This window comes from Rattus norvegicus, chromosome 20 (assembly GCF_036323735.1).
Source record: "Rattus norvegicus strain BN/NHsdMcwi chromosome 20, GRCr8, whole genome shotgun sequence".
Classification (NCBI taxonomy): Eukaryota; Metazoa; Chordata; class Mammalia; order Rodentia; family Muridae; genus Rattus; species Rattus norvegicus.
In genome coordinates, this window is record NC_086038.1 from 11,738,136 (window position 1) to 11,765,000 (window position 26,865).

The 26,865-nt window shown below is 44.4% G+C and overlaps 1 protein-coding gene across 24 annotated transcripts in view; it reads left to right on the forward strand.

The window, feature by feature from the left end:
• The window catches only part of Pcbp3 (poly(rC) binding protein 3), a 242,143-nt gene that overhangs the window by 102,557 nt on the left and 112,721 nt on the right, over nucleotides 1–26,865 (forward strand). For all 24 annotated transcript variants that reach the window (XR_010060648.1, XR_005497206.2, XR_010060649.1 and 21 more), the window contains exon 2: nucleotides 597–692. The gene's annotated coding sequence lies outside the window, so the exon portion shown is untranslated. The remainder of the gene's footprint in view (nucleotides 1–596; nucleotides 693–26,865) is intronic.

Here is a 26,865-nt window from a genome sequence, read left to right on the forward strand (position 1 = left end):
ATTATTTATTTTATTTATGAGTACACTGTAGCTGTCTTCAGACACACCAGAAGAGGGCATTGGATCCCCATTACAGATGGTTGTGAGCCACCAGGTGGTTGCTGGGATTTGAACTCAGGACCTCTGAAAGAGCAGTCAGTGCTCTTAACCTCTGAGCCATCTCTCCAGCCCCTGAAAGTTTTTTTTCTTTTCCTAATTCAATCTCTTTACTTGTTTCAAGTTTGTTTATATTTTCTAGGATTAGTTTTTTTGTTGTTTGTTTTTGTTTTTAGTTTATGTTTATAGGAATTTATTAATTTCATCTATTTTGTTGATATAAATTATTCTGTTTCCTTATTCTTTTTTATCTTTGTACATTTAGTAGTAATGTCTTTTATTTCTTGATTTTAGTGGTTTTAGTTTTTCTTTTTTCTTTAGTTTTGTTTTGTTTGCAAGGCACCGACTTTTGGTCTTGTTTTTCTGTCCATTCGCATATTTTATCCTAATATTTATTGTTGCTTATGATTGAATGGGGTTGAAGTTTCTCTCCTTTTCTAGCTTTCGGAGGGAGGTAGATGCTTCGCTTACTGAGTGCCATTCTTCCTTGTCAAATGTAGGTGGTTTTGCTGAGGTGAACTCCTGCCCTGCCTTCTGGTAGCTGCTGCCTCCTGACCCTGAGCTCTCGGCGAACCTGGGAAGGGGATGAGAATAGGGTAAGTTACAAACACCTTCTTACCATGTGCTGTTCTTAACCACCATCTAGTTGTTGTTCTTGAATAAGGGACTCTTGGATTCCTCCAACCTTTTATTTCCAGAGTTCTTAAACGGGTGATTGGGGAGAATTTTACTTTGTTTACGTGGAAGAGACGGTCCTGAAAGCAATCATTTCCTTCCATTCCCATCCATTAGCGACTAGAATTAAGAATTAATAAAAATAATATGATTACTATAAGGTGTTTTATCGGAATGAATCACATGGGCTTATAAATATCACAAGGAAGCGAGTTGTATAGTTTGTTAGTAAATTTGGGAAAGAATGTAATATAGGACTGCTGACTACAATGTCAAACGCTCTAAGGAGCTGAAGAGGTCAAGCCTGTGTAGATGTGGAGAGCCCACTACTGTCAGAGCTTCTAGAGAGGCCGGAGCCACACTCCTCTAAGGGAGGCTAGGCTATCAGTGGGTGTGCTGGGCATCCATGTTTGGAGACCAGTGTTGTTTGTAGCGTTTCTAGCTGAGCATTCACAGTGGGTCCGGGCCTGTAGTTGATGCTGAAGAAAGGGGTCTGCAGGGGAAGGCTCCAGGTATCCATCCATCATAGCTGAGGGAGGGAGCAGCTAGAGTTGGTGTATATAGCATCGGGAATTGAGAAACCCCAAGAAGATCTGTAGTCTCAAAGCAGAGAATATGACCAAATCTTTTGTTCCTAACCATAACACCACATCTGGGAGTTAAAAAGGGCCAGATTTGTAAGGTAGAACTTAGCACAGGTCAGAGTTCATTCAGTCAGAGGAGACGGTGGCCTGTAAGGGGCAAGTGATGAGCAGACACAGCACCCACAGCTTGCCAAGAGAGTGCTGAGGAGAGGCAAAGGTTTTTAATATCCGAGCGTCCTGGAACACTCACTGTTAGTACTTTAAGACTCAATAAGTTAAGTGTACATACTAGCTTAAAATATGTGTCACTGTTAGTGAATTATACATTGGCAGTGGCGGCAAGCAAAAAATGGAGTGATCACAAGATTGATGGCTGAATTTAGATCTTTGGAGATGCTGGCATACATCACCTTGCAACTACCCTTGTAGGACCATAGTAGACCCTCCTGCTGCCTTCTGTAGTTTTGATACAGAGATAATTTCAGTGGCCCAGAAGTTGTTTCTCAGATCTTTTTTTTTTTGGTTCTTTTTTAAATCCGAGCTGGGGACCGAACCCAGGGCCTTGTGCTTCCTAGGCAAGTGCTCTACCACTGAGCTAAATCCCCAACCCCAGTTTCTCAGATCTTTAGGGAGCGGGATGCACGTGTTAGACCAGCTAGCTGGTGAGCCAGACTATGTAGTTGCATACTCTACACAATTGAGACCTCGAGTCGGGTCTGATCTATGTTTCGGAGTTCAAACAGAGGATTCTTATACTTTTGCATGTGGGGAAAACCGAAACACGGCCAGAGCTTCCTTTATGTGGAAGCTTTGCAGTAGCTTCAGACATTTGAGGGCGTCTTGTTTCCTGGTACCCGTCCCCTTCAGCTGATGGAGAGTGGGCATAGTATTAGAGTCTGAACCCATGGGCTCAGCGCTCCGTGAGTGTTCCTGGAGACTACTTTTGTTGAGAATTGGGCACAGATCCTTATAGATGGAGGCCACAGTGATGTTTATCCTCGCTCCTGTGTTACTATGATTAGGTTCATTTAAGAAATAATTCTAGTTTGAAAGTCCCTGGATTTCTCGTCTACAGTGTACTCTGCTACATTGCTGGACCTTTGGCGTAACTGTCTTTAACTCCTCACATGCCTCATCAGTTCCATCCAGCCATGCATATCCTAGTCAGATGTTGAGCCCGTATTTCACAATATGAGCATAGATAGCTACCTGCCAGCTCAGAGTGAGGCTGACTCTACCATTCAGACACGGAGCCTGTGCACACACGTGGCTTGCCCACCGTCTCACTCACCATTGTCTGAGATTTGTAATACTTGGGCTTTGGCCATAAAATGCAGAGCCTGCGAATATCATCTCAGGTCCCAGGATGGCTGTAAAATCAGGTTTCCAGAGGACTCAGTGTTCATGCACATGAGAAACTTTAAAAACCATTTATGGATTCGAAATTTCCCCCCTTCTGAAATTACCTTTAGGATGAAGTCAGAGAAATACTAAATTTATGTACAGAAAATACTCACGATAGTGTTAACTTGCTTACCAGATGGAAGCAATCTAATAGCCCCACATAATAAGAGGATTTGAAGTGGATGAGCGACTGCATTGCTAAAGCACAATGGAATATTAGGTAGCAATTAGTGTTCTCAGAACTGACTCATGACATGAAGATATACACCCAGTACACTGGCACATGCGAAAGATGTGTAAAAAATAGTGACTACAATGTAAAGTTACCCATGTGTCTGTACGTATGGTGCACACACAGGAAGGTACAGCTGAAGCTTTGTGATGTCTCTGTGGGAGGTTGGATCAATGCTACTCAGTTTCTCACATTTCTGAATTTTCTAAGTTTTCCTCAATGGGCACATGCCACTTTTATGTTTACAGGAGAAAGAACATATATTTTTATTGCTAGAGAATAATTATGTAACTATTACCTTGGTCTTTTAGTCCTTATAGACATGTTTTTGTTTCAAGACAGGTATAAGCATGGAAAACTTCCTAGGAGAAAATGTGCCTCTGTCAGCACTTCTGTGTGGGAATTGGGGGTATTTCTTGTGCATTCCTTAATTCCCAAGGCCTCTACACATAGGACAGGCACACATCCTCCAATGGCCTGTGCTTATGGAGAGCAGGGTGTGAGTGCATGGCCTGCTGTCTGTACAGGGTCTGCTTGTACAGAGAGCCAGCGGTGGCAGACCGGGGCACAGCTGATTTCTCTGACACTGATTGCCACATGGTAGGTTGTCTGGAAAATCCAGCAGAGGTATTTTTAGGCAATGCTGGTGAGTGGGCAGAGAGACCGAGTCTGGCAATGAAAGTGACCCACTCAGAAAGCTAGGACAGTACTAGCAAGGAAGTTTAAAATTTTAACCTAAGTCCACATGCTGACACCAAATCAAAAACCCCTTTATAAATCATTGGAGGCTTATGATCAATAAAATCCACCCATCTAATTAAAAAATTGAAATGAGTATATACACCTACCTAATGTATGATCTATTGGATCTAATAGGAAAAGAAAACAACAACAGAAACCCTTTCTTCCTAGATGTGGGCAAGGCACTGAACTTCCCCATGGAGGAATTTCTCAGGCCTGGATATCTGCATGGAGGGACGGGCCATAGCTCTTTGAGGTCTGTGTCCTCCACCTCCACAGATGTGTCATGGCCACACATTGTCCTCACGATGCTATTTTCTGAGTTGGAGGAGTAAACAAGCTCATCGCCAACTATTTCCTTCCCGTTCCGTTCCTCCGAGACCTAGAGTGCTAATTATTTAGAAATGGTAATTGTACCAGCGAATCTGTGGTGGGAATTGAGTTGGAACACCGTCGCCTGTCCTCCCCCGGTAGGAACCCTTTTAAACCTCAGCTCATCCTCCCCCTGAACCTTGTCAGCACTGCAGAACTCCGGTCTGCTTTTGGAGGCGTGGTAATGAGATACTCTGCCCCTAGATCTGCAGGAGTCAAGGTCGCCCTCCCTGTGTCTGCTTGGTTTGGGGGAGTTCTTTATTGCGAGCCAGGAAGATCTCAGCGGCTGCAGATATATTTAGCAAAAATGGTACCCGTGAGTGCCTAAGTGCCACATTGCCAGATGTGTCCATCCATAGACCAGTTCATCTAGTCCCAAGTCGTCAAGGTGGCCTTTGGAGTGCTGGGCTAAAACTGCCCACAGGCAGTCCACAAGTACTGCCCTTACTGTGCTGGTCTATCCTTGGCTGTGTGCCACTCACTCATTCCTTCCTAATGGGAAAGGCCCCAGAAGACCATACTGCCTCAGAGGGAGCCTCAGTCCTCCTTGCCATGACATAAACACAAAGCCCATGACGACATTAGCTGTGTCATTGAAAATGTGTAAAAACAAAGGTGCATTAGATGTCCTACTGGTGTGGTGTGGTAGAGTGGGGGGCCAGAGACCAGAGACCAGAGTGGGGGACATCTGGTGTTAGGTTGGAACTTCAAACAATCGTTAGCAGGTTGCTGTCTGTTTTGCGCTGGTGAGACATAGAGGACACAGTTATATCTAGAGGTGTCTACTCTTGGTGCTTGGGCTGGTTGGAATAGTGCAATATGCTGGAAAACTGTATGCCCCAAAGTAGGAAACTTATACATACGACTGTCTGTGCCATCCTCAAGTGCTCTGAAGGTGTAGCACTTTCCTTTTGCCTTATTACTTTCTGTTTTAGAAATATTATCCTAATGAAAAACGTTTCTGTTGGAATGAGTGGCTTCACGTCAGTCAGTGCTGGGGCGTGTGAACACACCCATACCAGTGCAATGTATATGTAAATGCATTGTATATGGATGTGTATGTGTGTGTATGTATATATGTATATGTAAATACAGTGTATATGTAAACCCATGCCTGGCTCAGCTTGTGCCACCTGGTTGCCCTTAGCACAGGTGTCACCTGGGTATCTGCAGGTGCAGCACCTGCATCTGGACAGAGAACATCTGATCAGATCCTTGTGTTCTGATTACGTTTTTTCTTCTTTCATTTAATAGAATTATCTGGTGCTAGATACAGTGGCTTCTCCTCTCATCTGAAAAGTTGATTTCATTCTGTGACTTTTTTTTTTTTTTTTTTAACAAGAGAGAGGATACCATCAAATGTGGAGGCATGTACTTTCTGGAACTCCCTACAAACCCCCACCCCCAACCAACCCCATTTTCTTCAATATGCTGTCCTCCAGGGATAGGGCCTGACCTGTGTGTTGGTCCCCTCTTGCTGCCTGAAGCCTTTGTATGTGCTCCCAGCAAGCATCTGCTGAGAGCCATTCCCCAGGAACTGGGCCATTGCCCGTGATATGACGCAAGGCTGAGGTCTTTGATACTGTCCAGCCCTCTTCTGGTGCTGAGAGAGAGAAAACCAAAGTTACTGGAAAGGTCAGCAGCTCATACTGGACAGAGTACAAGATAAGCTGTCCAAGAATGACTGGGGCAGTGCTTAAAGGACGGTCATGGGGCACTTTTCTGACGAGCCGATGGCTCAGTTAGGTGACTGGAAGGATCCAGGTGTGTGGCTCCGGGGCAGAAGTACCTGAGGTGTGGGGAGGGGTCCAGGTGACCCAGGCTGAGCCAGGCTCTCGAACTGGCTTGGGTTTACATATACACTCCAGCGCCGACGAGGAGCCACTCACCCACAGTGGAAGGTTTTCATCAGGGTGCTGTTTCCGAACAGAGACTAATGATGAGGCAAAAGGAAAAGGAAAAGTGCTAAACCTTCGGTGCGCTTGTGGATGGCACAGTCATGGTATCGTCCTTGAGTTCTTCTCTATAGCTTCCTTACTTTGGGGCATACAGTTTTGTGGCACACTGGGGTATTCTACCTAGCGCATGCTCCAAGAGTCCACTTCTCTGAAGTGAAAAGGCAGCTGGGGCTATAGCAGAGAAGACGTAAGACACGGTCAGGCAAGCTGGGACAGGGGGATTGCTGAGAAGGGTCTGCTGTCAACCCCCAGTGCAGAAGCATACGCATGAGTCTGCATTCCAGTTGACTCTCCAAAACCTGTTTTCTTCCCCTGATATGAATGTTGTCATTTTGTTATTTTTTAATTATTATTTATTTAATGTGTATGAATACACCGTAGCTGTCTTCAGACACTCCAGAAGAGGGCATCAGATCCCATGACAGATGGTTGTGAGCCACCCTGTGGTTGCTGGGAATTGAAATCAGGACCTCTGGAAGAGCAGTCAGTGCTCTTAACCACTGAGCCACCTCCCCAGCCTGTCATTTTGTCTTTTGATTGGTGTTAATACCGCGTATCTTTCCCTATCATTTGTCAACCTGTGTGCATGTTTATATTTAAAGACTTTTTTTATAAAAAGCACTCAGTATGGTGCGTGTGTGTGTGTGTGTGTGTGTGTGTGTGTGTGTGTGTGTGTGTGTTAGGGGAACCCAGGTCTTTGTGTGTTCTAGGCAAGTGCTCTATCACTCAGCTACTTGCCACCCCCACAGTCATTTTTTAACTGAGTTTTTAAACCTATGCAGTTTAATTTGGGATTTAATTCGTTTGTGTTTAATATGACCGTATAACTTGGTCTTTTTGCTATGGCTTTTCTACTCTCAAGTTTTATTAGATCCCTTTTCCAGTTTTGGGTTCATTTTAGTTTATTGGCCAATTTAATCACCTTTACTATCTTTTTAGCTATGTCTTTTTTTTTTTTTTTGAGAAAGATAACTTAGGGGTTGATTATTGACGCCATTTGTAATATTCATCTTCAGTTCACCACAGTTCACTTTAATGCACTATTAGTCTACACATAGTATGATATCTTACAGTAATCTATTTCCTTCTCACTACTCTCTAGGTTATAATTATCATACACCCTTACTTCTATGTTATTATAAGGCATTAGTATTATTTTTGTTTTAAATGGTCTATTATCTTTGAAGACAAAGAGACATGTCTTTATGTTAATGTCTTTTCTGTTTCTGATTTCTTTTTCAAAATCTGGAATTCCTTCTGGTATTTTTCTTTTGTGTTTTGGGCTTCTTTTAATATTGTTTGTAGCTTAGACATATTGGATTGGGAATTAGTTTAGCTTTTGTTTGTTGGAAAAACTCGTAATTTTACTTTCATATCTGAAAGCCATTGTCACCCTGGCCATTGACAGTTTTCTCTTCACTGGTCAGGGATAACGTTCCATTTGCTTCTGGGTTGCATTTTCTTTCTTTTTTTTTTAATTTTCTTTCTTTTTTTTTCGGAGCTGGGGACTGAACCCAGGGCCTTGCGCTTGCTAGGCAAGCGCTCTACCGCTGAGCTAAATCCCCAACCCGCATTTTCTTTCTAGAACATCTTCCATCTACCATGTCTGTGTCCACCCTTTTGTACATAATGTTTTTTACTTTGAAATAAAATTTATTGTTTATATATATTAAAAGTATACAGTGGCATTTATGGGATATATACGAATGGCATTAAGGCTACTCTATGGTTTTTATTTTTGTGGCAGCTTGAAAAAATACACTGTTCACGTTTATTTGTGAACATGTGTATATATGCACATATATGTGCACATGTGTGTCAATGCACATGTGTGATGGTGTTGATGTGGAGGCCAGAGGACAGGTTGCGGGAGTTGATTCTCTCTCACTGTGTGGGTCCAGGGATTGCCCTCAGGTCACCAGGCTTGGTGACAAGCACCCTCTCTTGCAGCGTCAGCTCACCAGCCCTCTGGAAGCATTTAAGATTTTCCTTTTAGGTAATTGATTATGATGCACATTGGTTTAATTTTCTTTATGTTTTCTTTTGGATCTGTGCATTTGCTCATAATTTTTAGCCAAATCTTTAAAATGCTTTGGGCATTTTTTTGGTCTTATACTGCTCTTTGCATCTCTAGTTGAAACATGCCTCTAGTTTTGGAAAGAGAGTCTTTATATCTTTCCTTCATTTTACAAAGTTTGGACCTAAGCAGCTTGTTCTATTTCTGCCCCTCCCTTCTTCGGTGCTGTCTAATATGATGCTAACCTCATCTGGCCTCTTTATCATTTCATCCCTTGACACATGTGTCTCCTTAGCATTTCAGACACCATAATTTTTTTTTTAACAAAAATGCTATGTTTCCATTATGGTCACTCTACTGTCTTCATGTACTAACCATTTCTGTATAATTTCTCAATATTTTTTTATTGATCAAATACATTCCGAGGTGTATTTTTTTAAAAGAAAGTACATATTGTTTAATTTTATTTAGTTGGGCTATATATAATTAAGACCTAAAACATTAATAAAAAGTAGCCACTGTGCTACTGTATAAGTTAATGACTGGCTACTTGCATGAAAGAGAGTGACGCCTGGGCCTGAGAAGGAAGGAGTGAGTACCTTGAAGATGTATGTGTTGGTAGAAGTCTAAACTTTGAACTGTGGGTGATTCAGTGGATGCCGATTTTATATTAATTCAGTGGGCTGAACATGCATGCTTTATTCACTTTGTTTTTCTTTAATTTATCTTCTTTCATACATTACAGCCCAACTGCATTTTCCCCTCCTTCCCCTCCTTCTTCCCCTCCCGACCTCCCCTTCTCCCCCAGATCCACGATCTCTTGGTAGGCCTGCTCTTTTCTGAAGGGAAACTGAATTATTACTTATTACTATAAACTTATTACTGAATTTCATAATGTACTTAATGCACACTGACTACTCTTACTTCCCAGTTTCCTGTCTCCCACTCATTTCCGCCCCTGCCCTTTATCCTGACTTCAAGTTCTTACGTACTTTCCCACCCCATCTTCTGACGTGTTATCTGTGCCTTGGAGGGGCTACTGGTATTTGGGACTGAGCTCACAGTTATCACTTGTTCTTAGAATCTTGGGCTCTGATTAATAAATTTAATTTATACTATATTAATAATTTAGCAAATTACTTTGTGGGCATCAGATCCTCAGACCACATGGGTGCTGGGAACTGAACTGAGGTGTTCTAAGTACAGCCAGCACCCTTAACCACTGAGCCATCTTTCCAGATTCTTCTTAAAGGCCTCACTTGCATGTCTTGCTGCTGGCTCCCCGTGTCTGGCTTCACATCATCTGACTGGTCCAGAAACAATGGACAGTGTGAGTTATCCTTTCCTTCTATCTATGGAGCCATGATGTAACAGAGGCAGGCTCCTCCTTTTCCGTTCCTGTCTCCAGAGTCAGCTGAGCTGACTGAATGGTCCAGCGGGGACCTTGTGGTGCCTCATGTTCTTGTACAAGTATAGCTAGTGATCAGTAGGGATGGAGATGACTCTGGCCCATGACAGCAGATGTTCATGCTGGCTTCTGAATTGTGGCCCTGACTCCGGTTTTCACACTACCTTGAGATGATTCCAAATTTTAGTTTATTTACTTGTAAAATTAAAATATGATTCCATTGTTTTCCCTTTGCCTTTCTACCCCACAATTCTAACCATGTTACCTTCGTCTCTTGTTCTCTGAAATTCATAGCCCTCTGGCCCTTTTCTCTTTAATTGTTGTCACACACACACATATGCACACACATTATATGGACTAATATATATTATATGCTAATATATATATTACGTGGACTAATCAGAATATACATACACTATCTATCATCTATCATCTATCTATCATCTATTGATCGATCAATCTAGCCATCTATCATCCATCTATCATCTATCTATCATCTATTGATTGATCGATCAATCTATCATTTATCATCTATCTGTCATCTATTGATCATTCGATCAATCTATATCTATCTATCTATACCTATCATCTATCACCTATCTACCATCTATCTTCTATCATCTATCTACCTATCATCTATCTATCATCTATCTATCATCTATTGATTGATCGATCAATCTATCATTTATCATCTATCTGTCATCTATTGATCATTCGATCAATCTATATCTATCTATCTATACCTATCATCTATCACCTATCTACCATCTATCTTCTATCATCTATCTACCTATCATCTATCTATCATCTATCTATCAATTGATCTATTTGACTACCTATCAATCGATTGATCAATCTATTGATCTATCTATCATCTATCATTGATCGATCTATCAATCATCTATCATCATCTACCTATTATCTATCTATCTATCTATCTATCTATCTATCTATCTATCTATCTATCTATCCTGATTAGTCCATGTAATGTTGCTTGTATGTATATGACTCGGCTGACTAACTGGTATTGGATAACCAATGGGGGAGGCTGTTTTCCTGGGGAAGACTATTTCTCCTGCGTTCTGTATTTCTTAGTTGCTTTATTTAGATATCTTCTCCCCGCACCCCCCGAAGCTTATAAAGGTTGTTTACAAAGTTTTTAGCAGGAGACTTGTTTTTAAACAGTCTGTCTAGGAAACCTGTGTAAGAATAATAGTTGTTAATATTGATCAAGCACCTGCTTCATGCTGGTCATCTCGAGTATCTCCATTAGTTAGTAGCTCCGCCCTATTGTGCGCCTTCAAATGGGTATTGCTGTTCCGTGCCCCTGCTCCATCCCAGGCTGAGAGAGTGCAGGTACTTTAGTGTTACTGAGATTGCAAGTGGTAGGCCAGATCTGACTCCATGGCCGTGAGATGAGACCTCCCAGATAAGCCTCCCCCTGGGCCCGCCAGCAGCCCTATGAGGCAGTGGAGAGTTCAACAGTCACAGATCACGGACCTCCTCGAACTGTCACAACAGAAGAGTGTCACTTATTCACAAGCTTCCCACGAGAGATGACATGAAAGGCTGGGGACTTGGGACATGTGTTGTACTGGAGTCCGGACTATTATGCAGAGAGCTTTTATTAGCAAGTTGCTGGGGCAATGCCTCCCTTTGTTCTTTGATTCACTCACATGCCTGATGTTCCTGGGAAAGGCTGGGCACTCCTCCAGCATATTGACATCCTTGTGGAGGTCACAAAACATGGCTGCAATCAGCTAATGCTTATATTGTATGCCAGGCCATAAAGGAAACAAGAAAAGGAGAATGTAGTGTTGGTCCATGCCAGCGGGGTAGTTAGATCCGGGTAGTTATAGTTAGAACAGGGTAGTTAGGATAGACTCTGGGCATCTGGGAAGGCCTTGCAGAGGGTGTTGGTAGATGAAGAGTTCTGTGCTCATGGGAATTGGCACAAGGGCTGTTGGGGGTGTGCCCAGTGTGTTCACGGAGCTGCGAGGAGATAGTACAGCAGGAGCTGTATGTGCAGGGGCATGAGAAACGAGGTCAAAGTGCTATCAGGGTAGTTGTCTGGTGCCGTCATCCTAAGACTAGCTGTGAGTCTGTGGAACAGGGTGAGAATAGAACTCGGGGACCGGATGTGGAACAAGGGACTGTGAGTCTGTGTTCTCTCTGTGCTGGATAGTCTGCTTGAAATGATACATGTTTCTGAGAGGACATCCAAACAAGTCCCCGTTGCCCGAAAAGCACCTTTATAAATGTGCCAATCGTATCCAATTTTCACAGAAACCTCCAGGGAAGGCCTCTGGGCCTCTGGCATATAAACACCTTCATTTTTTATACCAGTTCATCGTCCTGGCAGATGGAGGCCTTGAGTTTTGATCTGGTCTCCCTTGATGGAAATAAAGCAAGATGCTGGGCCAGAATCCATCCCAGTTACCTCAGCCGTCTGCTCTGCACAGTGGGCTCAAAGCTAGTGACAAAGCAGCCGGGCTGAGAGCCTGGGGTAAGCTGCACAGCCTGAGCCATCAAGGCTGAGAGCAAATGGGTTCTGGTGGGCTGCGGCAGGCAGATTCTAGAAGCTCCCAAAGGCCTTTGTCACGTGGAGGCAGGAGCTTTTTAGTGGGCACCTGTGGCCTCTACTGTGTGTCAGGGGGGAGCTGTTAGGAGTGCTGAGCTGCTAGGAACAGAATGCCTCTGCTGCCATGGGTGATGTTGGTTGGGCACTACAGCTGCTTCCGGTGGGATTCCTGGCTGGTGTGCCAAACCAGAACAGCGCTCATGTAGAGCAGAAGCTTCTCAGGAGAAGTGGTAGCTCTGGAAACACTTGGCTTCCGTTTTAGCATTCCCTAAGAACTTCCCTATTCCCCAGAGCCAGATGAATGCTGTCCTCCCCAGAGAAGCCCTGGAGGGCCCTTCCTGGGTTCTGCGCCTGCAATCCTGCTGTGTTTGTAGAGGAAGACTGATGCCCATTGCTCTTTAGCCACTCCTCGTCCCGTCTCAGAGCTCCTTTTCCCCACCTATACTAATGTCAAAGAACTGAGAAAAAGGGGCTGGGGATTTAGCTCAGTGGTAGAGCGCTTACCTAGGAAGCGCAGGGCCCTGGGTTCAGTCCCCAGCTCCGAAAAAAAGAACCAAAAAAAAAAAAAAAAAAAAAAAAAAAAAGAACTGAGAAAAAGAACCAATCCTTGGTGAAAAGATTGGTCTTTTGTTCTCTCTTAATATCTGCTTGCTTACTGGCTTTTTATATTTTATTCAGATTACTTTGAGAACTTTCAGAATTGGAAAAATTTGAAATTATGGAAAAGGTTTGAATGCATTTCATTACTACAAATGTAGACTTTGTTTTTTGGTTCTGCCATGAAGACTACTGAGTGGCCCTGTCTTGTCCTGATCCAGGCAGTGACTTGCCCCAGCTCCTCAGCTTCCAGGCATCGTATAAACCCTTCTGGTTGTGCACATTGAGATTCATTTAGATGGAGGAACACAGGGCTGTGGGGAGGCTACACAGCCATGCACGCTAGCCTCCTGTAGTCTCTTGGGCCAGGGTTTGGCTATGCCCTGGATCCTGGCCAGTCCCTACAGCACTCCTGGCAGAGTGACCTGCCTCTGTCACTCCTGTTTCCCTTCCTCACATTGTCATCAAATCAGATGTCAGATGTCAGGGTCTGCTCAGGGCTGCCCTGCACTTGAAGTGAAGAACAAAGGCACTTCTCTGCCCCATCCCCAGTCCCAAAGGTCTTTCTCATACCTATACTGTAGGGCTATCGCTTTGGCTTGGTTAACATCCCCTCTCCTGTTTGCTTAGGGATATGTTCATGCGACTCCTGATGCTACCTATTTCCTGTGCCGTTTGCTAGCAGACCACCTCCACCCTAGATAGTTCAAGCTCTCTCCGCTCCCTACCTCCTTTTGGAGACACCATCTTGCTATAGCACATACCTTGGCCTCAAACTCATTATTCCCTCCCTTAATCTAAGTACTAGGATTATAGGTGTGCAATAGCACACCAGGCTCAAAGCTCCCTTGACTTGAAAAAATAAAACAAAAAACCCAACAAGCCCAAATGGCAGATAGAATTTATAATGAGTCACTGCCTTCTCTGTCTATTCTTTAAAATAACTGATCAGCTAAATGGAGCTAAAGATATATCTCGGTGTTAGAGCTTTGGGCCTAGCATGTGTGATGGCCTAAATTCAACTCCAGCATCTACAAGCAAACAAGGACGTGTCAACCAAACCCACCCACCAACCAACCCAACTAATCAACCAACCAAACCAAACCAACTAACCAACCAACCCAACCAACCCAACCAACCAACCCAACCAATTCAACCAACCAACCCAACCAACCAACCCAACCAACCCAACCTACCCAACCAACCCAACCTACCCAACCAACCCAACCTACCCAACCAACCCAACCTACCCAACCAACCTAACCAACCAACCAACCCAACCAACCAACCCAGCCAACCAACCAACCAACCAACCTACCCAACCTAACCAACCAACCAACCCAACCAACCAACCAACCAACCAACCATCCTACCCAACCTAACCAACCAACCAACCCAACCAACCAACCAACCTACCCAACCAACCCAACCAACCCAACCAACCAACCAACCCAACCAACCAACCAACCCAGCCAACCAACAAACCCAACCAACCAACTTAGGGCTGCAGAGATTGCTCAGTGGTCAAGAGCACTTGCTGCTCTTTCAGGGGTTCCCAGCTCCAGTGTCATCAGGCAATCCACTGCACCTATAATTCCAGCTCCAGGAGATCAGGCACCACACACAGGCACCGAGACTTACACAGAAATGAATAATAAAAAGAAATCTTAAAAAAAATTCCCTAAATTTTGACAGTCATATGAAGAGACATACATGGCACCTTTGTGAATGTGTGTATAGGCATGCATGGGGTGGAGTGGACATATTTAGGTGTGTACGCTGTACTTGTGAATTATATATATACTCTACTTACATGTATAGTTCATGTGTGTTCTATATATATGTGTCTATATAAACACACATATACACATATATGTATATATACACATACATACATACATACATACATACATATGCTTGTTTGCGTATGTGTGCATGCGTGTGGTAAGCAGTACTAAGTGTCTTCTCCTAAGTCTGAGGAATGGTGTTACTTGGCTTCCTCTGAGACTGGAAGAGGCAATAGAATGGAGATGGGGTAGAAAATGGGTGCGAAGCCTGTTTGAGAGGCAGTCGCCTGCTTACCCTCCTCCCAGGCTGGCAGAAGAGAAAGAGCCTGCCCTATGTGTGACCTAGAAGCCTGTGGGTGCAGCACGGGAGTGTCCCAGGCTGAAAGTAGGGTTCCACTCTAGTGGGTTTCTGATTCTGGGAACTGAGATGTGCTATAGGAGAGAGAGCTGCTGGAGTGACTGAGTTCAGCCGCAGGGCGTCCTGCCTCCAGGAGCAGCAGCCCAGGATGATGCAGGGGTCAGAGCTTCTCTGGGGTCTGAGCAGATAGATCATCAGGGGCAGTTGGGCCCCTAAGTTTGGAGAGAAATGGCGTAAGGTATGTAGAATGAGAAGAAAGCAACATTTTGAGGGGTGAGGAGAGTAAGAGTCACCATTGAGGATGAGGAAGTGGGGGTTGGGCTCGGGAGAGTTAACACTCAACTTCATAGAAGGAAGGTACAGTGTAGGGCATCAGCTGTTAAAGTCCAGGATAGCAAAACAGACCCATTTTATTTTATCAAAATCAAAACTCAGGAAGAGGTTAACTGTGTCACAGGAGCAAGGCGAGTGACTGGGTGCTGCTGTTGCCCACGAGAAGCCTTGTGTAGTTGTCTAATTTATTTATTTATTTATTTATTTATTTATTTATTTATTTTTGGTTCTTTTTTCCGGAGCTGGGGACCGAACCCAGGGCCTTGCGCTTCCTAGGTAAGCGCTCTACCACTGAGCTAAATCCCCAGCCCCGTAGTTGTCTAATTTAAAGCATTATGTTTATAGCTTTATGAAAAATGAAAATTAAAAGGCTATATCAAAAAAAGAAAAACTATGAAATTAAAGTCCCTTAATGTTTCTTCCCTTGCTTCTCCTGCTGGGACAGAACTCAATCCCAGTTACCACAGTGGTGGGGAGGGCTCCTTGCCTCCACCCCAGGTGGCCTGGCTTCCATCACGCAGGATATGGGGTGCGTGGGTCTGTTCAGGCCACTTGAGTTCTACAGGTCTGGCTTCCACACTCCTCATTCAGGGTTCTCTTCCTCAGGCTCCTAGACCGTACCCTTCTGGGTTCCTCCATGTTGGTGGGGTCACCTCTCCCTCACTGTTCTTACTGCGCTCACGATCCAGATGTTGTGCACAGTTCTTGCCCAGTGCCCAGGGGAACATATGAGGTCTTATGCATGGATTGAGACTGTCATGGTGTGCTTTCTACTGCCTAGTTGTGTCGCTCCTTCTGTATGGGTGTGAGCATGGTGTTTTGGACTGTTACCCCACTGTACACTGTCGCTCACCAGCAGCGTTGAGGTAAGCCTCCTGGTGCACACCTTGTCTCTGCTGTTGTTGGGTTCCTAAGTTGGAGAGGGCAGCCATGACATAGAACTGCCACGACCAGTCTAGGTTGCTAGTTCATACCAGCCTTGGGCCAGCCAAACTCGAGCTACGCCCCTTGGTGCACATCTGCACATTGGCCTAGGAAGCAGCGTCACAATGGGCAGTTTTAGCACCCAATAGGGGATCTGCTCCGATGGCTAAGCACTCTCCCCTGTGGGAGACGTCTGAGGAAGGCGGTTTTTCTAGTTGTGCTGTTGGCCTTTGCGTCCACTCTGTGGCTTGTGGGCGAGTCTCTTCATATTCCAATTAGACTGCTATGCTGTCTTCTTCCCACCCTGGAGCAAAGGGCAAGCACCTGTATGTACTGGCTCGTTTGTTTGTTTATGCATTTACTGTGCACATTACTTGATTAGAAACATACAGACCTAAGAAATTTTTCTTAAGTATTAAATATTTCTTAAATATTAAAACCTCACACACTGGAAAAGGCTTCATTTCCCCAGTGACTGTGCGATCATTTCTGCATGGTACACTGCGTTCCTTCAGGGGTCGGTCTGTTCTTTGCCATTGTGCCCCACACCTGTTGAAATGATTGGATCTTATAGGTTAGTAACCGTCTGATAAGGAATTCTGCTCTTTTAAATAAGTTGTCTGGCTTTCCTGGCCTCATGCTGTCTAGATGAACTTTAGAATGACTTTTTCAGTTATGAAGTGAATCTCCCTGAAATAGAGCCAGTAATGTAGTTGTGTGCCTGCAATCCCAGGACTCTCAAAAGATCTCCCGATCGAGGTTGCTTTGACTACAGAAGGAGGTCCTGTAAACAACAAACAGAATTATTCACATTGAGATGTGGAGCTAAATGGATCAAATATTGATTGGTCGGTTGGTCAGTTGGTTGAGACAGTGACTTGCTATATATTTCTGGCTGGCCTGGTACTTGTTATATAGCCTGCCTGGCTTTGAACTGATAGAAATCCTTCTGCCTCAGCATTTTAGAGTGCCTGGTTTACAGTTGGGTCCCTACCTTCAAACTCGTAGTTTAAACTGTGAGCACTTGAAGGCTTTTCAGTTTCTGATGTAGGGAGCTATGTTGTCCCACCGTTGTCTTCTTTGCTGTAAATTTCTCTCCCTTCAACTCCTTTCCCAACTGACTTATGCCGTCTGGTTATTGTAATTGGGATTTTGATGCTGCATTTGTCTGATACATAATAGTATACAGAATAGTTATAGGGAAGTAGCATATTTGTACGTGGCTGTGTGTTAAGATGGTTTTAGTTGCTAGGTGATTTCTAGCTGAATTCCGATGTCTCCTTTACTTGGCCCAAATGCTGCTTGCTGTAGCTGGCTGCCAAATATTCTTCACTGCGTTTAAGAGTTTCTTTCTATTGCTCCTTCTCGTTTGTTTTTAAAAATTGGAAATTGCAGTTTACCAAACATGTTAGTTGCAGCTGTTTTTCTCAGCTGGGGCTGGAAAGATGATTCAGTGGGCAGAGTGCTTACTGCGCAAGCCTGGGACCTCTGCGGATGAGAAGCACCTAGCAGGCATGGTGGGGCACATCTGTAATCTCTGAGCTGGGAGGTAGACAGGGGGATCCTGGGGCCTTGCTGCAGGCCCAGTGTAGCTGAAATGGCACGGTCCAGGTTTAGGGGTAGGCTTGCCTGAAAGACAGGTGAAGGTTGATAGAAGACAGCTTACATTCACTGCTGGCCTCTACATTCCATTCTATGCACACCCGACACACATGTGCACCCCGACACACATGTGTACTCCCACATGTGCACATACACATTACAAACTACAGGCACTCAGTTGATGCTTTCTTTTCATCTCTTAATGTAGTGTCTTCCACTGATGATTTCAAATGCTGATTTTAGAGGGAAAAAACCCTATTAGATTTTACTGATTCTTTTAACTATTTCTTGAATAGCAATAAGTCCCAATATTTTATTTTGCCTAGCCTAAGATTAGAGCTACAGTTAGGTCAATACTAGGGCTCGGGTTCCATAGTATTTTAACTATTGTGAATCGCAGGACCAAGTGCAAGATTCCTCGGGGTTAGGATTAAGGCTAGTGTAGTAGCACATTTAAAGTTTCTTTTCCTCTAATTTTTATATGTATGTAGATATACATGTATGTGTTATTTTTATGTATGGGAGTATGGGTGCATGTATGTATATATGCATGGGAGACCAGAGAACAGCCTTAAATGTTATTCCTCTGACATGCTCTCTCCCTCTCCTTCTCTCCCTCCTTTCCCCCACTGTTTGGAGGTAGACTCCCTCACTGGCTTAGAGCTCAAGTAGGCTAGGTAGGCTGCCCAAGGGTGTGTAGGGATCTGCCTGTCTTCACCTCTTCAGAACTGGGATTACAAGCATGAACCATTATACCATTAAAAAAAATGCAGTCTTGGGGTTAAATTTAAGCTTATCAAGTTTAAAACAGCAAAAGCAGTTTATCAAGTGAGCTGTCAATGGCCTTGTCCCTTTATTTCTAATGTTGCTTATGGTGGGATTTTAGTTATATTTTTTAAATACCTTTATAACATTTTCTCTTTGTAATAACATATATATATATATATATATATATATATATATATATATATGAAATTCTTATATATAATTTCTTAGTTTAACCCTGAGATACTTTGTTTCTCTAGGGAGGCTCTTATTTTTAAAGAATTATGAAATTATGCTTTTTAAGGTATAGGTGGAGAAGATGGCCTGTGTGTACCAAGGAGGTACCAGAGACAGACAGTCCTTCAGAGTGGTGCTTGTTCTGTAGGGGGGCAATGAGGTATGCTCTGGGCGGGAGGCCATGGGGTTTGGGGACTAATAGGAGCCACTCGCTTTGTACTGGGTCACAAATCCTCCAGAGTAATTCGGATGTGACCCCTCAGAGAGATCACACTGAGGTGGAGTCTAGAGTTTGTGGGGAGCAGGAGACTTCTCTGATAGATCAGATGTCCCAGGGAAGGAAGCTGTAGGGAAGGACTTTGTGACTTTGAACCCCTCTGGTGACTGCAGTAGGAAGGTTAAGCAGCTTGTAGGAGGTTCCTAAACAACTGGTATCAGCAAGGTGAAGTTTCTCTTCTTTTTTTCTCATAAACATTTCTTTCACACTCACTTCTCGTGTGGGTGTAGGTGGATAAGTGTGCCTGCCACAGTGCAGGTGTAGAGGTCAGAAGACTGAGACTTGCTTCTTTTCTCTACTCTATGTGCTCTGGGGGCCAAACTCCTGGCTTCAGGCCTGGTAGCAAGCACCTCTACCAACTGAGCCAAGCCACCCAGCCCATGATGGTTCCTTCTTTGTTGTGCCCATTCTGTGGTTTCTGTCTCTCTCTCTCTCTCTCTCTCTCTCTCTCTCTCTCTCTCTCTTTTTATTAACTTGAGTATTTCTTATGGTTTCTGTCTTTTACTGTATCCCCATAACCTCAGAGCTGAGTGGACTCTAGATGGATTGCTTGTGGCAAGGAGGGAGGTGGGACAGAGGGGGAATTCATTCTAGGATCTTGGGGTCCAAGGAATGTTCACATGTGTCTCCAGGACCAGCCGAATACTGTTGATACAAAACAGAGCTCACCCCAAAGTCAGTAAGAGCTAGTTGATTCGGAGCCAAAGAGGAGTGGCCATGGTACAGGAACAAGCCTTCAAATACCTTCAAATAGTTCTGAATGAGATGTTCTGCAGGGTGCATATGTGTGCGCTCTCTCTCTCTCTCTCTCTCTCTCTCTCTCTCTCTCTCTCTCTCTCCTCTCCTCTCCTCTCCTCTCCTCTCCCTTCTCCTGTCCTTCCTCCCTTCCTCTCCCTATCCCTCCCTCCCTCTCTTTCCCTCTCCCTCTCTCTGCTCCTCTCCCTCCCTCCCTCCCCTCACCCTTTCCCCATTTTGAAGTGGAATCTTTCACTGGCTTGGGAGGAACTCAAGTAGGCTGGGCTTGAGCTAAACAGGACAAAGGGAGTCATAAATCAACTCCGTCACCAATTTCATTGATGAGGACAACAGATAGTAGGCAAGCTACAGACAGACTCCTCCTTCACTTGCTTGGCTGTCTGTAGCTTGCCTACATCTGTTGTCCTCATCAATGAAATTGGTTACGGAGTTGATGTCTGCTGTTGGTTTTACGTTTTACCTGAACACATTCTTAGCTGGTGAGAACGTGGTCTGCTAAGAACTAGCTCCAGAGGTTTTCTGTAATAGTTGAGATGCGATGTTAGGTCAGACACAGAACTGAGCAATAAGTGGCTATTAAGAAGAGTAAAAATAGCCCCAAATAATGCTGGCTCTTGATCTATGATCTGTAACGTTCTTTCCTCCCCACGGACATGGAATTTCTAATCAACCAGTATGCAGAATCTTCAAAAGAGGTGTAATCCAGATTGGTTCGTATGACCGTGAGTCTCCATGGTAGGGTGGGTGATTGGGCCAAGTGTGCTCTGGCAGACTGCTCCGAGAGCTGCCAAATCTGTGTTGCCCTGGAAGAGGGCAGAAGGCCTTGGGGGGAAGACACTGTCTGCCACAGGTGAGGCCTCAGGTAATGAAAGTGCTCAGCTGAGAGTGGGCGTATGGAAGCATGTGTGTGAAAAACCAACCAGCGCTCTTACTGTTCAGAAGACCGATATGTGGCTGGGTGTAATGGTGCACGCCTCAGAACCACAGCATTGGAGCACGGGTAGGAGTTGGGAGGCATGAAGATTATGAGTTTGGAGGCCAACATGGATGACTACATGGTGAAACCTGTCTTAGAGAAACAAAGGGGCTGGGGGGACGAAAGGAAGGCCTGTTAGCAGACATGACATCAGCACAGTATTAGTGACATCCGCCTTAGCAGACAGACTTATCTAGGGGAAGCCGTGTGTGTGTGTGTGTGTGTGTGTGTGTGTGTGTGTGTGTGTGTGTGTATAGAATGCCGGGTCTTCTCTGTAGAAAGGGCCTCAGACCAGTAAGACCAGTAAGACCAGTGGAGATATGAAGATAGGTAGTTGCTCCATGCCAAGATGCCAAGGAGGGTCAGTCACACCTTTCAAAGATCAGGGTAAGGCATGCGTGGCTGTGGAGGCTTTGGGTCTCACTGGCCAGCCATGACTGACTGAGGCAGTCCTCTCCCTATACCGATGCCTCCTTAGCCAGCAAGTGTCCTGCAGTGTCCGGGAGCTCCAAGGAGGCTTAACCACCAGCTGGTGAGATGTCAGGCAATAGTTATGTCTTCTTCCTCTTATTAGTCCTCTGGGCCTTTTTCACTCTGCCTTTCCTGTCACAGAATTCTAGAGAGTGTTTTCCTCCCAGAGATTCGGATCGGACTGCCATCTGCCGTTGAGGAGCTGGTTGGGTTTTTTTTTTCCCCTTCAGGATGAGATGACTCATGTACCCCTCTTACTGCCTGCTGCCAGACTGTCTGTCGAGCCCACAAGACAGAGACAATGATTGGAGTCAGAGAATCGCTGGGGCTCATCGTAGGTGCATAGGGCGGAGAACTGTTTCCTCTAAGACATTGAGACAAATGCTTGGCAGAGAAGCTCCACAGTTTAACTGCTGTGCTCCCAGGGCAGGGTTGGGGGGGGCACACAGTGAGGAACATTGTTTATGGGGTGGTTGTATCATACTGTAAGCTCAGCAGCTGATATCCCCTAGCTCTTAGGAATGTCACTCAGCGTGGTAGGCCCAGGATGCTAATTTCCTGGTTAAACTTTCTCACTTTATCTCCCCTCTTATCTTAGGTCTCATTTTCGTTTCTCACAAAGCAACAGTATGCAGTCGTTGCTCTCTCTCCTATTCCGTGGGAAGAACCATGCATACTGTATAAATTGGTCTTAGATGCTGCGTTGGCTTTGCATATGAAGGGCAGTCAGCAACAGACCCCAGGACCTGTGGGCTTTAGTAAAGGAGGTTTTCGGTGTATGCGTGAGGGGTGCTGGGGGCCTTATTCCTGGTTTCCTACTTAATTTCTTTTCTATCCTGTGAGACTGTTTTCTACAGCCATGCCCACGTGATAACATGTGTGTGATTATTTTCCCTGCTTATGGCTTCTTCACAAGCTGCCTGTTAAGCCCACCCACTCTGTGAAAGGTCTTGGTCTTAAGGCAGACCTAGTAGGCTCTGTAACTCGAGCGCTGTTTCCAGAAGTGCAGGAGCAAACTTTGAGTCTGAGAAAGACGGCAAAGAGCTCTCGGAGCAGAGCTGGGTTGGGCGGGAGAGTCAGGTGACAGTGTGGGAATCCAGACATCGCAGACTTTTCCTGGAATCACTCAGTGACCTTGGCTAGGTCCTTTCCCCTGCTTTCCCACCCCTTGGACGGACCTGCTCAGTGCCCTAGGGAGGAGGCATGGGCGGGACTTACAGGCTATTTTAGCTGCTAGAAGATGGTGCGGGGGCGGGGGCGGGGGCGGGGGTCAACTTCTTTCTAGGAATAAATTATCTGACCAGATGGTTTCCATAACGAGTGTAATGTTCCAGGCAGAAGTTCCTCACTGCGACTTCAAGGTCTTTGATTCTCCTATTTTATCACTGAGGTAGCAGAAACCTGAGATGAGTCAGCTTTGGACAGGCACAAGTCCAGACTCAGGGCTCTGCTCCTTCTCATCATCACTGTTAACTCAGAGGTGTCAGGAATGCACTTGCTGTGGTTTGTCACAGAGCTAGGGTTAGCATCCGTGTCTGCGGCCATCATCATGGACACGTTTCCTTCTCTCCAGCAAGGAGCTCAGAAACTCAGTGCAATGGGGCTGGAGAGACGTCCTTGGGTTGTCATCACCGTCATGAGACAACTTTGAGTCACTTCTGTTGAAAAGGCTGACGTCTGATGGAGGGTGATGGACGGGTGGCTGTGAGGCATTTATGACTGAAAACTTAGGATACGAAAGCATGGCACTTGGAAAAAATTATAACTTAAAATAATAAAAAGTGTGTGTGTGTGAGAGAGAGAGAGACAGAGACAGAGAGAGAGAGAGACAGAGAGAGACAGAGACAGAGAGAGACAGAGGGAGGGAGGGAGGGAAGGAGGGAGGGAGGGAGGGAGGGAGGGAGAGGCGGGGGTAGGTGTATGGCACATGTCATGTGTCATGTACTGTCAGAGGACACCTTTGTGGCGTCAGTTCTCTCCATGGAACTTACACTGTCAGGCTTGAGTGGCAGGTGCTTTTCCCTGCTGAGTGGCCCTGGCAGCCCCACACTTGAGCATGTCCATTGGCAAATGTCTCCCTAAAGTCAGGACCAGAGCTTAGGGCCGTGCTGTAATATACGTGGCTCTGTTCTCTCTTAATCTGGAGCTGGAGTGTTTCCCACAGGCTTCCATCATTTGGGGGATATTGATGTTTTGAAGAGTACAGTCTCTTTTATGAAATAAAAGTTTATTACTAGCCTGGCATGTTAGCTTGCATTTTAATGCCAGTGCCGTGCCGTGGGAAGCAGAGGTGGGAGAGTTGCTATTGGTTCAAGGATAGCTTGGGTTGCATAACCAGTTTTAGGCCAGCCTGGGCTTTCAGAGTAAGGCACAGTTTCAAAAACCAGCCCAAACAAATGCAAAAAATCACTCAAAAATCCTATCCGTTTGGGTGTACCGTTCTGATGGAGTGCATGCATTCTTCTTAGACATCATCTATGTGGAGGATGCTCTTGTTATGAATTCACTTGGGGCACAGAATGTCTACCCGCCCTGTTTTAGGGACATGGAGTTACTTTCTAAGGCAGGAGCCCTGGCTGTGTGGAGTCACAAACTCTGCCCGTCCTATTCCGTAGCAGAGGCCTGGGCTCGGCATCTGCGGTATGGTCTGTCTAGATCAGTCTTTCCCACAATGCTTGTCTGTGCTGTTGGTTCAGTACGCCAGCCACTCACGCCTTTTAGACATGGCCAGCTGCCCTGAGTGGGAGCCTTCCCTTCTTCTGTTTGTTTACCTAGTATTACTGGTGTTGCTTTCTGAAATCTAGTTTTTCTAATTCATTACTCTCTGGATGTATCAATCATGTGCCTCAGTGGCTTAGGATTTCAAATGTCCAGATGAGGACAGAAGGAGTCTTCTGACCCAAGTGTAGGTGGAAGGACCATTACGTCTTTCCTCTTCTTTTTTTTTTTTTTTCTTTTTTCTTTTTTTCGGAGCTGGGGACCGAACCCAGGGCCTTGCGCTTGCTAGGCAAGCGTTCTACCACTGAGCTAAATCCCCAACCCCTTTCCTCTTCTTTCTAATCCATTTCCTTTCCATATCTTAAAAACCAAAAAACCCCCAAAACATTTCATTATTTTCTTATTTAATTTTAAACTAATCTTGTACCTAGCCTTCCCAGGCCCCATCAGGATTTCCTTCAAGGCTCTTGATTCTTTGTAGTTTGGAAATATTCAAAGCCTGAGTTCTGGGCAGAGGGGTACTTTTTCCTATTTACCAGTGCATTTCTGCATCTAGCTTCCTAGAGGTCAGCACTAGGAAGTCACTATGTATACACACACACACACACACACACACACACACACACACACACACACACACACAAAGTCACAATGTATATATACACACATAAGACACTGTGTGTACACACACCCATGTAAGAAGACACTATGTGTATACACACATGCATACATGTTAAGCATCCAAATGTGTGTATATAAACATGCATACACATATGCATATTACAGAAATAAAAAGACAACTCAGTGCTACAATATTCTTTCTCTTTCCACAATCTCAACCCCTCATATGGCGATGCTATTCTGAGACCATCTTCTGCATGTTCCTGCTAGTCCCTACGAGGCTCTTCCTGGCTCTGCTTGGTAGTTTCCCTGGGTCAGGAGGGTATGTGCTGAGAAAGAAACTCCCCCGGCCTGTGCTAGGAGGCAGACCTTCCTTCCTGCCCCCAGGACTAACATGGTCACCAGCATATAGCACTGCGAGTTAATTTTTAAAATTTGTTAAATATCTTTTCTGTATTATGTTTTATAAAACTCAAATGCATCCATGTTTCCAAACTTTCTTACATAAAATATATATAACATATGTTGCCACATATGCTCCTTTTCACTATCCCATTATAAAACAGAGCAGGATTAGAACACAATTTGCTATTTTAACTTTTCAAGCCTGGACCTGAATGAGTTTCATCCAGAGTGTCATATGCCTTCCATGCCCATGTTTCTGTACTTTGGGAGTTTTCCGTCTCTCTGTCTTTAAGTCCACCACTGCCAGACCCTCTTCCCCTCTCTGCTCTCTAGGCTGCTTCATACCTATTAGGGTGCCAGGAATGTAAATAGTTTATAGTGTTTTGAAATTGCAATCAGTGCTCTGACGGGGGACCTTGAGCATCTTTGTATTCTCATGTTATTGGAAAGTCTTGGGAGGATAGCCCTTGGGTCCAATGTCTGTCCTGTATCCCCTTCCCAGAGCAGTCACCATGTCCCAGGCCACCAGCACAATCCCTAGTGACTTTGCAACCAGGACTGGGTCTACAGAGTCTTCTGAAACTCTTGAGGTTTTCCCAAAGTGATGGATGTTTTAAATTGCATTTCTTTCAGCGAAGTGGGCATCCGTTTTAGCTCAATTTTTTTCATGACTTTTACACATTTTTCTTGATCTTTTCCTCTTTCTGTTTAGGACATTTTTATTGATGGATTATTGATTGATACATTAAAGATACCATTTCTTTTGTTGTGTGATAAATGCTACAAGTATTGTGTGTGCATGTTCAGGTGCATGTGTGTAGAGGTCAGAGGTCAACCCTAGATATAATTTCTCTGCAGCTGCCACCTTGCTTTTTGGGACAGGATTCTTTTTACTGGGCCCTAAAGCTTTCTGATGAGGCAGGCTGGCCAGTGGGTCCCAGGGACCCGTTCTTGTGTGGCAAGTGTGTTACTAACCTAACTATCTCGCCAGCCCTGCTAAAGATATTCTCCGCTACTTATTATTTGCACTTTATTTTTCACCATGATATTTTTTGCTATGCCGGTCACTTTAATTTTAAATATATCCATTCTTCCCTCTGGATTTTAAGTGTCTGAGATAATCTCACTGAGTCCCTGCTGGCCTGGAACTTGCCTTGTAGATCAGGATGCTCTCAAACTCATGAAAGTCCACCTGCCTCTCCCTCCACAGCCCTGGGACTAAAGGTGTGTAACATCACTCTCCTTGGCTCATGCCTTTTTTTTTCTTATACCTGAATTAGAAGAACTCATTCATGCTTTATTCTGATATTTGCACTGTGTTTTTTTTATTAATTTTTAATCATTTAAACAAATTTTAAATTTAAATATATTTTGATCATATTCGTCCCTCCCCACAAATCCTTCCAGATACCCTTCCCCCATTGACCCAACTTTAATTTTTTTCTAAAAAAAAAAACAAAAAAGAAAACAAAAAACCCAATACAAAAATAAAACCCCTCCCCAAATCAAGAAAACAAAATACTGCCCCCAAAAGATACCCCTCTAAAACAAGAAACCATGAAACTATTACTAAGTAAAAGCACAGTTACAAAAAAGCCAAAAACAAACAAATGACAAAAACAAAAACTGTGGAGTTCTATTCCATGTTCAGTTACTCCTGATGTCTGGGCTGGTTGATACATCCAGTATCAGTCTATGGAGCAAACAATCTTCCCTCTCCCAGCAAGTATGAATGACAGTTCAGTTGTTAACCTTCACCCTAGTGGCTAGGTTTTCTTTCATTCATTCATTCATTCATTCATTCATTCATTCATTCAAAAATATAACAAAATAAAATATAAGACAAAACAAGTAGTTTTAAGGTTGTGGTTTGGATGTACAGTCCCCTCCCCAAAGCTCCTGTGTTGAAAAGGCTTGGTCCCCAGCTGCTGGATCTGATCCTTGAGTGCTAATTGGATTATGAGGGCCTT